We start from the raw sequence: 14,487 nt of genomic DNA, 5'->3' as shown, positions 1-14,487 counted from the left end.
AAGGACAACATATAATCACATACTATGATTATAACCATGAACAAGTCATGTTTGTATATAAACAAAGACTAGAAAGTCTTTTTTTTAAATTGTTGGTGGACAGGACAGCAGATTAAAATTTTTTCTTGTATGAGAGTTGGGTTTTTTTTTTAATTTGATAAAGTTTAATACCTTTTTTTACAAGGATAATACTAATAAAACAGATGACGTTCAACACACATAACAATAATCATCAGTATAATAAATTTCATAGGAAACCAGGAATGGAAGAGACTTCCCTGACTCTGGAAAGGCTGCTTATCCCAAACCTACAGCAACACCCTACTGAATGGAGAAGTGTGAGCCTCCTCGTTTTATTTTTTAAGAAGCTGACATGCACACCCAGGTCTGCCTGGCCCCAAATCTCACACTGTTTCCTGCATGTCTAACAAAGGCTGAAGCATGGGCAGGCTCTAGGAATTTTCTTTGGAGCAAGGTCCTTTTAGTTGATGAGAGTTATGTTAAACAAAAAACTACTAGCAAGTTGTCACCTTAACTAAAATAAAAGGGAGATGGGCTTCCCTGGTGGCGCAGTGGTTAAGAATCCGCCTGCCAATGCAGGGGACACAGGTTCAAACCCTGGTCCAGGAAGATCCCACATGCCACAGAGCAACTAAGCCCGTGCGCCAGAACTACTGAGCCTGCGCTCTAGGGCCTGTGAGCCACAACTACTGAGCCCACGTGCCACAACTACTGAAGCCCTCGCGCCTAGAGCCTGTGCTCCACAACAAGAGAAGCCACCACAATGAGAAGCCTGTGCACCGCAACAAAGAGTAGCCCCTGCTTGCCACAACTAGAGAAAAGCCCGCACACAGAAACAAAGACCCAACACAGCCAAAAATAAAACAAATTTATTTAAAAAATAAATAAAATAAAAGGGAGAAAACTGATGTAGTTTCATTTTAGCAGCTACTGACGACCTCAAAGTTTTATTGAACTTCGGTACAAAGACCAAAATAATCACCAAAAACCTAATAAATTCCTCAAACCCCAGACTTATTATGCTGAGCAAACCTACAAGAAGTAAAAATGTGTTGGCTCATAAACCAGTTTTTACAATCTGATTTCCTTTAAACTCTCTACTTTAGCATTGCTGAAATATTACTCTTCTCACTATTTAAGAGTTTTTTTTAAACGTTGTCTTTGCTTTTTGTACCTCTCACCAAAAACTGTTCTGCACCATCATTTCAAATTAAAACAAGTAATAAAGCTATTTACTTTTTTTTCTTAAATAAATTCATCCATTTTATTTATTTTATTTTTGGCTGCGTTGGGTCTCCGTTGCTACGGGCGGGCTCTCTCTAGTTGAGCCGAGTGGGGGCCACTCCTTGTTGCGGTGCGTGGGCCTCTCATTGCGGTGGCTTCTCTTGTTGCGGAGCACGGGCTCTAGAGCGCAGGCTCAGCAGTTGTGGTGCACGGGCCCAGCTGCTCCGCAGCATGTGGGATCCTCCCTGACCAGGGATCGAACCCGCATCCCCTGCATTGGCAGGCGGACTCCTAACCACTGCGCCACCGGGGAAGCCCCAAAGCTATTTACTCTTCTGTTCAACCTTCCCCTTCTGATCAACCTATTTCACAGGGAGGATCTCCTGTAAGATTACTTAACTTTTGCTTCCCTCAAGAACAATTTCACAGATTGTCCCTGGAGAGGACTCTAGATGTTTTCAAATTCCAGAACTTTGTTTTCCTCCCCAAAATGGCCTTCAGAGGGACTCCCCTGGTGGCACAGTGGTTAAGAATCCACCAGGGGACACGGGTTCGAGCCCTTGTCCAGGAAGATCCCACATGCCACACAGCAACTTAGCCCGTGCACCACAACTACTGAGCCCGCGAGCCACAACTACTGAAGCCCATGCGCCTAGAGACTGTACTCCACAACAAGAGAAGCCTCCACAATAAGAAGCCTGCGCACCACAACTAGAGAAAGCCCGCGTGCAGCAACAAAGACCCAGTGCAGCCAAAAATAAGTAAATGAATAAATAAATAAATAAAAACGCAACCTTTAAAAAAAAATGGCCTTCAGAAAGTGATCAATATTTTGCCCTGTATTTCCGTGACACCGCAGCTACACCACAGAGGCAATGGACAGTCTGTTCTGTGCGTGTAAACACGGCGATAAGCTCGACAACGTCAAAACAGCAAGCTCATGAAATTAAGTCAGCTCTAAATTTCACTTCCAGCCCTGACAAGGTTTGAAAAACCTAACATATGAGCAGTGGTTATGACATTTAAGTTGATTTACATGTAGGTAAACTTAGAGAGACATGATTTCCAGGCAATGTGCTTGCAAATTCTCTAGGAAGAAACTGAAACTTTCTCAAGGCGGTATTTTCAAAAGAACCTTTTCAGGTTTGGGTTTGGGGTTGTTTTTTTTTTAAGTTATAAAAGTAATTTGCATCTTTCATTTCTTAACTGGGTGGTGGGTTTATTATATTAGTCTCTCTTTTGGCAAATCCGAAATACTTCATAACAATATATACAAATTAACATTCAGATACTTAAAAATACTATTTGTCTACTGTGAAAACTTTCTAAATAGTAAAGATGTAAACTATAATGTTAAAAAGAAATCCCATGGGGCTTCCCTTCCCCGGTGGTGCAGTGGTTAAGAATCCGCCTGCCAATGCAGGAGACATGGGTTCGAGCCCTGGTTCAGGAAGATCCCACGTGCCGCGGAGCAACTAACCCCGTGTGCCACAACTACTGAGCCTGTGCTCTAGAGCCCGTGAGCCACAACTACTGAGCCCCCACGCTGCATCTACTGAAGCCCGTGCGCCTAGAGCCTGTGCTCCACAGGTCTGCCCTCTCCTCCCAAGTCTCTCTCCTCTTACGTATATAATTTTCGGAATGTTGAACTGCATGAGTCACGTGTGAGTCCTTCTGTATTCGTTTCCTTTGGCCACTTCAATGAACCACCACCAACTTTAACACAAATTCATTCACTTACCGTTCTGGACGTCAGGAGTCTGAAGTCAGGAAGTCCTAAGGTGAAGGTGTTGGCAGAACTGCCCCCTTCTGCAGGCTGGGAGGGGAGAACCCACCTCCTTGCCTTTCTTGCAGCTTCTAGAAGCTGCCTGCTTTCCTTGGCTGGGGGTCACCTTCCTTTTCAAAGCGGATCACTCAGAGCTCTGATCCTGCTATCACGCTTCCTCCCTGACTCTGACCCTCCTGCCTCCCTCTCATAAGGACCCTGTGATGACATTGGCCTCACCTGGATGACCCAGGAGGCTCCCCATCTCAAGGGCCTGAACCGAACACACCTGCCAAGAGAAGCCACCACATTGAGAAGCCGGCGCACCGCAATGAAGAGGAGACCCCGCTCGCCACAACTAGAGAAAGCCCGCACGCGGCAATGAAGACCCAATACAGACAAAAATAATAAATTAAAAAAAAAAAAAAAAAGAAATCCCGTCAATCTCATATCCCAGAGGTAACCACAATGAGCAATTTTGTGTTTTGCTTTCTAGAATTTCTCTAAATCTAGATAAACACACACACATGTAACATTTCATTGAGCACAAACGGGAGCTTACTATGTACTCTGCAACTGGAAGTTTAGTACTTTTAGCTATACCACATTCTTTTTAATGGCTATATAGTATTCCAGAGGGCCTGTTGTGGGCCTCTAGGTTTCTAGTTGTCCACACAGTATGATGCAATGAACTCTCTCATATACACATCTTTGCATACTTCTGTGAGTGTATATGGAGGAGAATTTCCTCTAAATTGAAATGGAACCACTTTTTAATTTTTTAATAGATTTTAAAAGAACAGTTTTAGATTTACAGAAAAAATGAGATAATAGTTCAAAAAGTTCCCATATTTTCCCTCATCCAGTTTTCCCTGTTATTAACAACTTACATTAGTATGGTACATTTGCCACAATTAATGAACCAATATTGATACCTTGTTTATAACTAAAGTCATTATTTAGATGTCCTTTGTTTTTATCTAATGTCCTTTTTCTGTCCCAGGATCCCATCCAGGACACCATGCTAGATTTAATCATCATATCTCCTTAGGCCCCTCTTGACTGTGGCAATTTCTCAGACTTTCTTTGGTTTTGATGACCTTGATGGATTTGAGGAGTACAGATATTTTAGGTTGTCTTCTGTTAGAATTTGTCTAGTGTTTTTCTTATGATTAGACTGGGGTTCTAGGTTTTGGGGAGGAAGGCCACTGTCATCACGTCACATCAAGAGTATAGATGACCAGACAAGATTATCACTGTTGATGCTAACCTTGATCACCTGTGTAGCCAGTGGTTGTCAAGTGTCTCCCCTGTGGAGTTACTCTATTTGCCTCCTTTCCACACTGTCCTCTTTGGAAGAAAGTCACTAGGCACAGCCCACACCTAAGGTGTTATGCTCCCCTTTTTAATTTTTAAAGTCATAAAATGGTATAAAAATCAAATTTAAACAGTTGACAAGGAGGCAAAACAAAAAACCATTGTTAACAGCCTTGTGTTTCCTTCCTGGAATTTTTTCAAGGCATATTCAAGCAACTATGTTCATGTCCACCCACCCACCCACTCCCCCCCTTTTTTTAAAAAGGGGGCTCATATTCGACTTACATGGAATCTGTCATTTTGAAATCACATCGCTAAAGAAGATAAATCAACGTGACTCTTTAATAACATTATCTGACCCGCGGATCCTTCCAGAAGCACTTGAAGCTCCCTCAGCAGACACTGCCTCCGTTTCCATTTCCTCTATCAGCACTGAAAATGGTTTGAGTGGCTCTTTTCTTTTAATTCCATGCATTTTTTTTAAAAAGATTCTGCTCCGGCAGAAGGTGTTAACTCAGGCACTAAATCCGGAACATTCTAATCCTGTGAAGTTTTGCATGTCTCATCTTTGGCAGAAAATGTGTGAAGATGAGAGCTTATTCCTTACCCCACACAGCTCCCGAGGCGGCTCTGTGCAAGTTAATCGCCTTACATCCTCCCACACTTCAGATGCCTCCCACCTCCTGACCTCGGGTTCCTACCTTTGGTATTTCCAGAAGGCCACCTAGGTTCCCTCTCTTCTTTCAAGAGGGGCTGCCTTAGCTGACGCACCCCAAGTCTGCCCTCTCCTCCCAAGTCTCTCTCCTCTTACGTATATAATTTTCGGAATGTTGAACTGCACGAGTTATGTGTGAGTCCTTCTGTATTTGTTTCCTTTGGCCACTTTAACGAACCACCACCAACTTTAACACAAATTCATTCACTTACCGTTCTGGACGTCAGGAGTCTGAAGTCAGGAAGTCCTAAGGTGAAGGTGTTGGCAGAACTGCCCCCTTCTGCAGGCTGGGAGGGGAGAACCCACCTCCTTGCCTTTCTTGCAGCTTCTAGAAGCTGCCTGCTTTCCTTGGCTGGGGGTCACCTTCCTTTTCAAAGCGGATCACTCGGAGCTCTGATCCTGCTGTCACGCTTCCTCCCTGACTCTGACCCTCCTGCCTCCCTCTCATAAGGACCCTGTGATGACATTGACCTCACCTGGATTACCCAGGAGGCGCCCCATCTCAAGGGCCTGAACCGAACACACCTGCCAAGCCTCTTTGGCCTCATAAGGCAACATGACAGGTGCTGAGCATTACGATGTGGGTTTACTTGGGGGATTATTATTCAGCACGCCACACCATCCTCCTTTAAACATAAATAAATCAGAACCTAAAGGCTCCTTTGACCACCTAACTCTCTGGTCCATCCTGTCTCCCAGGAGAGACCCCTATTAATTCTACTTGGGGTGTCTTTTTCGAGACCATTTTTATTCTTTAACGTATGTACATATATTCACATAGCGAATTTATTTAGTATTGTTGTTGGTGGATTTTTTTAATTAAAAAAACCCAAGTGGCATCATATTATTCAACATACTTGTTTCTCTGTTTTAAGATCCAGCTCTATTAATATATATAGAACTAGTTCGGCTGCCACCATTTCAAACTATTTGCGTATCGTAGTAAAATATACATAAAATTTACCATTTTCACCACTTTTAAATCTGCAGTTCAGTGGCATTAAGTACATTCACTTTGTTGTGCAACCATCACCCCCATGCAACTCCAGACAATTTTCATCATCACAAACTGAAACTCTGTCCCCCTTTAAACAACTCCCCGTTTCCCCATCCCTCCGCCCCAGCGACCTCTCTTCTACTTTCTATCTCTGTGAATTTGCCTCTTCCGGATACTTCATAGAAGAGGCATGCACACGGTATTGGTGCTCTTGTGTCTGACTTTGTTTCACTTTGCATGATTTCTTTCAAGCTTCCTTCACGTCGTAGCACATTATCAACACTTCATCTGGCGTTCCACGCCTTCAGTTTGCTCTCAATCAACCTGCACCTGTTTGCATTCTCTTTTGCAAGCCGTCTACAACCTTTTCCACCTGGGTTTGATCTGTCCCTGCCAATGAACTGTAAACTAGGATCAGAAAAACCAGATAACCATCCCCTCCAGAGTCTGCCGGCGCAATGTCCACAACAGGGACTTGGGTGATGATGTACAGTTTGAATGAGAACCGCCCGGTCTGGGTAACCGGGGCACCTGGGTTCTGGCAATTGCAAGGAGGAACAAATGACTTTGCTTCTTAGACCTCACTTTTCCCATCTGGAAAATGGGGCTAATTCCTGTCTCAGCTCCTTCACTGCAAAATAGGGCATCATCTCTATAGAAAAGCCTGCATGGGGCAGATGTTGCCTCCTTGACAAGTCAGCGCCCCCGGCAGTCTGGTCTGGGTGGCCCGCGGTTCCCCTGATGCCTGGCAGGGGCTTGACTGAGGGAATAAAAACTACACAAACCCTTTCTAACCCTCTTTCCTCTTTCCCTCTCAGCGGGAGGGGCACTTGGATGGTTTTCCTGGGCTTGAGATATTTGTCTTTGTTCCAGGAGAGAAAGACGGCTAAGCAGCTTGAGCTATTCCTCTTCCCTGAGGGGACAGTTTTGGAGAATCTCTGGGGTTGCAAGCTGGGCCTGTCACAGCTCGGTAGCTGGACAGCATTCCTCCCCCTGCCTGTCTATTTTAAACCACACAGATAACCAGGGAGGAGAGGCAAGACGACAAAGGCTGCACGGTGGGTGAAGGACATCCGGCACCAGGAGCTGGCAGCAGGCTGACGGGCTTTCAGTGACGTGGCCCGGCTCCCGCTGCATGCGTGCGAGCCTGCGAGAGGAGCATGGGGGGGCCTGGGAGGTGCAGGGGGAGCTCCCCATTCCTCCCTCCCGTCCCCTCCCAGCCATGCAGCTCATAGGTGAGGGGAGGGAGGGGGCAGGGCACACTTATCAAGGAATCTTTCATTCACTTGTTCACTCTTTCAACAAATATTTGGCCTCTTCAAGTCTGTTGACATCTTTTTATCAGTTCTGGATAATTTCCAGCCATTCTCTCCTAAAATGGTTTCCTACCCCATTCTCCCTTGCCTCTCTGTCTGAAACTCCAAACAAATGTATAACAAAACTCCCGGAATCCTCACATTCTCATTTTTCTCTCTTTGGTATTTTCTATATTTTTGTCTCTCTCTGTTGCAGTTCTGGATCATTTCTTCTGATATCTCACTAATCTTTCTGCTGTGTCCAATCTTCTGTCCAATACAATTGAGTTTATTATTATTATATTTTTTTTTTATCGGTTCTGTTTAGTTCTTCATCAAATCTGCTATGTTGCTTTTTAGAGCTTTCTATTCCTTGTAAACGTTGTCAAGCTTGCTGATGATGTCTTTAACCAGGATAAATAAGTGTGTTTTAGAATCTGGATAATTTCACTCTCTGAGGTCTTTGTGGGTCTGTTTCTGCTGGTTCTTGCTCACGGTGCTCTGTTCCCTTGTGAGCTAGGTTTTCTTCAATTGCGTGTTGGTCATTGCCCTCGGAAAATTATTTGTGGGGATTCTCTGCGGCCTAGAATGAATGAGCTGTCCTCTGCGGAAGATTTGCGCTGCTTCTGCTGGGCTCCTAAGGCACCAGCAGCTGGAGCCACCGCAGATCAAGCTCCCTGGGCACTGATGTGTATCCATGGGCAGGTGGGCCTGTAGCAGCGACTTCTTAGGAATTATTTTCTCTCTCTGTTCCTTTTTCTTTTTCCGGCTTGCTCATCATCAAGACAGACCATTCCCTGGGGTTGGGGTCGGTCATGTCCCCCAGTGCTGTCCAGGTCAATGGTGAGCAGTCAGCTATCAGGGAGGAAAAAAGCACCTGATTTGTAGCACCTGCTGCTCTCTGTGGTATAAATACTCTCACCGTGGTTGGTTTCAAGTTGCCAGCATGAAGTCATGAGCGTGGCACTTGGAAGACACAGTGAGCCCCCGACCCTCACAAGTCTAAACGGCCAGCTCCAGCTCATCACGCTTCGCTCTTAGCTGCTCTCTGCAAGGCCACTGCACTGCAGGCTGTGTGCGCGGGATGCCAAACGCCCTTGGGATGAAAAAGGCTTTGGTGAACTTTTGTGGGTTCAGGGTTTCCCCCAGGGGAGGTGAATTTGAGCTGAGACAGTCCTGAATGAGAAGGGGGCGGCCAGGAGAGGACGGGTGAGGGGAAGGGGTGCAGGCAGAGGTAAGAGCCTTACATGGGCCCAGAGGTGGAGACAAAATTGGCATGCTTGAGGGAAAGCCAGAGGCCAGTGTGGCTGGCGTGGTGAGCTGGGGGAGGGGGGAAGGGCCAGGCCACCCAGACCAGGGTGGCCAGCTTTATTCCAAGGGCAGGAGAGGTCATTGCAGGGTTTGAACCAGAGGAGTGAGGATCTGATTTAGAGGGTCTTTTTTTTTCTTTGGCCGCACCGCGCGGCTTGTGGGATCTTAGTTCCCCGACCAGGGATCGAACCCGTGCCCCCTGCAGTGGAAGCACCGAGTCTTAACCACTGACCTCCATGACTCCTTAGGAGTGGGCTGTGCATAGAGGCTTCCTTCCAGAGAGAACAGTGTGGAAGGGGGGTAAAGAGTAACTTCACAGTGGAGACGCCTGATGAACATGACCCCCTCAGCAGGTGACCAAGGTCAACATCGCGGTTATGTCACGTTGATAGTACGTACCTTTGACATGAGGTGACGACAGTGGCACTTGGTCTCTGTGGTTCCCCCCAACCACAGTCTGATAGTGAGAAAAACATCAGACAAATCCCAAGGAACATTCTACAAAATACCTGCCCAGTTCTCCTCAAAACTGTCAAGATCATGAAAAACAAGGAAAGTCAGAAACTGTCACAGCCAAGAGGAGCCTAAAGAGATATGACGGCTCCGTGTAACGTGGTCTCCTGGAGGGAGTCCTGGAGCAGAAAGAGGATATTAGGGGAAAACGGAGGAAATCTAAATAAAGCATAAACTTGAGTTAATGCTGTATCAATATTAGTTCATTCACTGTAACATGCCATACTAATGTCAGATGTTAGTAATAGGGGAAACTGGCTATCTGTACTACATTCCCAATTTCTGTACTATGGTCCCAATTTTTCTGTAAATCTAAAACTGTTCTGGGAATTCCCTGGCGGTCCAGTGGTTAGGACTCTGCGCTTTCACTGCTGTGGGCCTGGGTTCAATCCCTGGTCAGGGAACTAGATCCTGCAAGCCGTGTGATGCGGCAAAAAAAACAAAAAACAAAAAACTGTTGTGAAAAATAAAGTCTAGTTAAAAAAAAAAAAAGGAAGATGTTACTGGCTGTTGTATGGAGAATGGATCATAAGGGTGGGGCAAGATGGGAGCTGAGACTTTATTTTTTATGTTTTTTTAAAAAAATTAATTTTATTTTATTTTTGGCTGCGTTGGGTCTTCGTTGCTGTGCACAGGCTTTCTCTAGTTGTGGCAAGCGGGGGCTACTCTTCGTTGCGGTGCACGGGCTTCTCATTGCGATGGCTTCTCTTGTTGCGGAGCACAGGCTCTAGGCACGCGGGCTTCAGTAGTTGTGGTTTGGCTCTAGAGTGCAGGCTCAGTAGTTGTGGCACGTGGGCTCAGTAGTTGTGACACATGGGCTCTAGAGCGCAGGCTCAGTAGTTGTGGTGCACGGGCTTATTTGCTCCGCGGCATGTGGGATCTTCCTGAACCAGGGCTCGAACCCATGTCCCCTGCATTGGCAGGCGGATTCTTAACCACTGCACCACCAGGGAAGCCTGGGAGCTGAGAGATTATTATCACAGCCCTGCAGGTAAGATGTGGCTTGTGTCTCCGTGGGGCAAAGCAGATGGAGAAATAGAATCTGACTGGGCAGGTCTAACTGAGAGCCTGACAGGTAGGGATAAAGAAAGGGAGGAGTCAGTTATGACATGAAGATATTTGGACTCGAGTGACTGGCAGACGGTGTTGTTAACTAAGGTGGAGTATATGTGAAAAAAAAAAAAAAACAGGTTTGGGAGGAAAATCTCCAGAGGCTGCATTTCCACCATGATGAGTCTGAGGTGGCTCTGGGACATCAGAAAGGAAGTATCGAGTAGGCAGGGAGATGTACGAATTCCTCTGGTGGTTAGGGTTAGAGCACCTACTGTGAGCAAGGAGCACACCTACTATGTGGGGACCCAGGTATGAGAAGGCACAGGTCCTGCCTTTAAGAAGTTTCTAGTATGTTCGAAGAACAAGCAACCTGCCAGGGAAGCTTGACAAGTCAAATAAATGAGGATGAGTAGTAGTGAGAAATCCTGGAAGACTGCCTGGAGGCAGTAGGAGGGGGGTGCACAAAGGATTCCCCCGAAGCAGCCGTATTCTGGTTCTGGAGAAGCCTGATCTTGACTAGAGCCAGTCCACATCAGTCCAGACTTCCAGCCAGGGTCCCATTTGGAAATAGCCTACTCTTTCCCTAGGCTAATATCCAGAAAAGCCAGATAATTGAGGGTCAGAGGTGAGGGATCTCACACCTGGCAGCTGACCAGGCCTCAGGGCTCATGTAACTGCCCTGAGTCTGTCCTTGAAGTCGTGGAGTCTCTAATTGCCTCTGGGCGTGTGCTGGATTGATGGATCCGGGGCCAGGAAAGGTGAAGGGCCTCTACTGCTGTCTCTCTGGGGCTTGTGTCGCTGCCCCGGGGCCCTTGCTGACCCGGCAGAGCAGAGAACTCCTTGAAGTGTTTCTTGAAGGCCCACAACCCCTTCAGTTACGAATACCAGCAGGACATGCTGAACAAGGCTTACGGGAAGGCCCAGTGATGAAACAATTGCTGCACCCCCTGTCCAAGGCTACAGAGTTGGGTGAGCCCAGGCCTGGCTGCCTCGGGAAGGTGGGGGTCACCTGCCGCCTCCCTTGGCCCTGTCCACACGGAGCCAGAGGGTCAATCATGTCACGCCCCCATCAAAACCCTCCCGTGCTCTCCGCCCTTTGCAGAGTCAGTCACACGCCTCCTGAGAAGCCACACAATCCGTCCCTGTCCTCCTCCTCCTTCACCTTCTCCACGTTCTGTCCCACTGCCCATTTCCTGCTTGGCCAACGTCCAAGCTTCTGCCTGCTTCCTGGTCTTGATACCTGCTACTCCGTTGCCTGGGTCAGTCTTTTCCACCCACTATTTTTTTTGTCCTTTAAAGAGGTGAAATTCACATAACATGCAATTAACCTTTTTTGGGGGGGCGGGGGGCGGGTCCACACCAAGGCATGCAGGATCTTAGGTCCCCAACCAGGGATTGAACTCGTGCCCTCTGCAGTGGAAGCGAGGAGTCCTAACCACCGGACTGCCACAGAATTCCCCACAATTAACCATTATAAAGCGTGCAAATTCATTGGTGTTACTGTATTCACAATGTAATTATCCCCCGGTCTCGGGAGTTTCAAAACTTTCTCATCATCCCATCAAATCACCTCTCACCCAATGAAGCAGTCACTGCCCATTCTTCCCGCTCCTGTGCCCTGGTAACCTCTAACCTGCTTTCTGTCTAGCGATTTGCTTATTCTGAGTATATCATATAAAAGTAATCATACTTTTATACTTCTGTGACTGTCTTCTTTCATTAGTGTAATGTTTTCAACATTCATCCACATTGTGGCCTGTGTCAGTGCTTCATTCCTTTCCATGGCTGAATAATAGTCCACTGTCTGCATACACCACAGTTGGTTCATTCTTCTGTTAGTAGATGGACACTTGGGTTGTTTCCACATTTTGGTGATTGTAAGTAGAGCTGTTATAAACATTCATGGACAAGTTTCTGTGTGGACACCCATCCATTTTCATTTCTTTGGGGTCTGTACCTAGGAGTGGGATTGCTGGGTCACATGGTAACTGCATGGTCAACTTTTTGAGGAACCACCAGACTCATTCTTTGCCCCAGACATCCGGGGCTGGCCCTTCCTCCTCACTCAGCCCTCAGCTCAGACGTGACCTCCTCAGATCACCCCAGCTCAAATAACACCCCTCTCCCAAATCACTCTTGTCTTTTCACCATTTGGGGTTCATGATCCATTAGAATGTAGGCGATCCCGTACCTCTTATTTTCTGTGGTGACCCGCAGCCCCACACAGTGCCCGGCACTCGATAAATAATAATCAGTTGTTGCTCAACAAGGCATTTGACCAACAGTCTTGTAAGGTGGACGAGACAGAGAATGTAGGTCAGGTAAATGTAAAGTTAGGGAAATCCTCTGCTACATAATGAATACTGGTCCATGGAGGTTTGGCACTCTGTTGAGGTGATAGACCTCATGGCTCTGTTCCTTTGATCTGTGTATAATCAGCCACTGTGTAAAGATTTAAAAGGCATGTTTTCTAAAAACAAAAAATAATAATAATAATAATCAGTCATTGCTGAATGACTGATCTCAGGTTGTCAAAGGTGAGGAGCTGCAGCAAGGTGAGGCATGTCACTGTCATTTTAAGTCTGTTGGGACCTCCCAGGGTGACTTAGCTCTTTTAGTGGACTACTTCCTCCTGCCCCGAGGGAAAAACTAAAAGCAGTGGAAGGAAGTCACTGCTGATGTTCTGTTTCTCCATCCCTCCTTGTGGGTGACTCAACACAGACATGTCTTCAGCAAGCCGCAACTCCTTGGGCTGGAACAAGTTACCCTCAGTGACTAATTGCAAAGGGAAAAAAAAGACAAAGGTGGAAAAGAATATGGGTGGGAAATTGGTCATATCTATAATCTTAGTCAGCCTGGTGAAATGGGTAAGGGCTCCAGCTGGGGGTTCAGGCCGCCAGGGTTCAAATCCCAGCTTTGTAAATTTCTGCAGGTTATTTAATCTCACTTTTCTTTTTTTGAAAAATAGGGTTAATAGTAGTAGCTGCCTCATAGGCTTGTTGTGAGGATTAAAAGAGTTAATATTATACAAAGTGCTTAGAAAGCGCTTGTTGTGTTGAAAATGCTTTATACCAGAACAGTCACCATCACTATCATCCGTCTCAGTGCTGATATCTGCAGCTGGGCATTCAGATGAAAGGAGATAATAAATGGGCTTTTAAAAAGTTAAAGGCGGGGGGGGGGGGCTTCCCTGGTGGCGCAGTGGTTGAGAATCTGCCTGCCAATGCAGGGGACACGGGTTCGAGCCCTGGTCTGGGAAGATCCCACATGCCGTGGAGCAACTGGGCCCGTGAGCCACAACTACTGAGCCTGCGTGTCTGCAACTGGGCCTGTGAGCCACAACTACTGAGCCTGCGCGTCTGGAGCTTGTGCTCCGCAACGAGCGGCCGCGATAGTGAGAGGCCCGCGCACCGCGATGAAGAGTGGCCCCCGCTCGCCGCAACTAGAGAAAGCCCTCGCACAGAAACGAAGACCCAACACAGCCCCAAAATAATAAATAAATAAATAAAATTATATATAAAAAAAAAAGTTAAAGTAGGGGACTTCCCTGGCGGCACAGTGGCTAAGACTCCCAATGCAGGGGTCCCGGGTTCGATCCCTGGTCAGAGAACTAGATCCCACATGTTGCAACTAAGAGTTTGCATGCCGCAACTAAGGAGCCTGCCTGCCACAACTAAGACCCGGTGCAACCAAATAAATAAATAAATATTAAAAAAAATAAAATAAACCTATTCTTATCCTCTTAAAAAAATAAAAAGTTAAAGGGGGACTTCCCTGGCAGTCCAGTGGTTAGGACTCAGCGCTTCCATGGCAGGGGGCGTGGGTTCAATCCCTGGTTGGGGAACTAAGATCCTGCATGCTGCACAGCGTGGCAAAAAAAAAAAAAAAAAAAAAAGTTAAAGGAAAATTATGAGTATACTTAATGCCTCTGGGCAGTAAAATTTTAAATAGTTAAAATGACCAATTTTATGTTATGTGTATTGTACCACAATTAAAAAAAGTAAATGTAAAAAACCTCTTTCTGAGCCACCTGCCAAAAAAAAAAAAAAAAAAGGTAAGGAATTTCTCCATATTATTATTTGAAATTATAATAGTTCTCCTACCTGGCGCCAGAAATAACCACCTCAGCAGAAATGGCTGTTTGGGTGCTGCATTCCAGAGTCCCTGCTCTGTGGAATTTTCTAGAATTTCAGGCCCTGGAGGAGGGCAGGATTACAGAGTGGGATGGAGCTGCCCTCAGTAGACGCTCAGGTCTGGGAGAGCTTCTCGGCTGGAC

This window comes from Balaenoptera ricei, chromosome 14 (assembly GCF_028023285.1).
Source record: "Balaenoptera ricei isolate mBalRic1 chromosome 14, mBalRic1.hap2, whole genome shotgun sequence".
Lineage (NCBI taxonomy): Eukaryota > Metazoa > Chordata > Mammalia > Artiodactyla > Balaenopteridae > Balaenoptera > Balaenoptera ricei.
The sequence above is the reverse complement of the archived record's forward strand: the minus strand, read 5'-3'. Positions refer to the sequence as shown.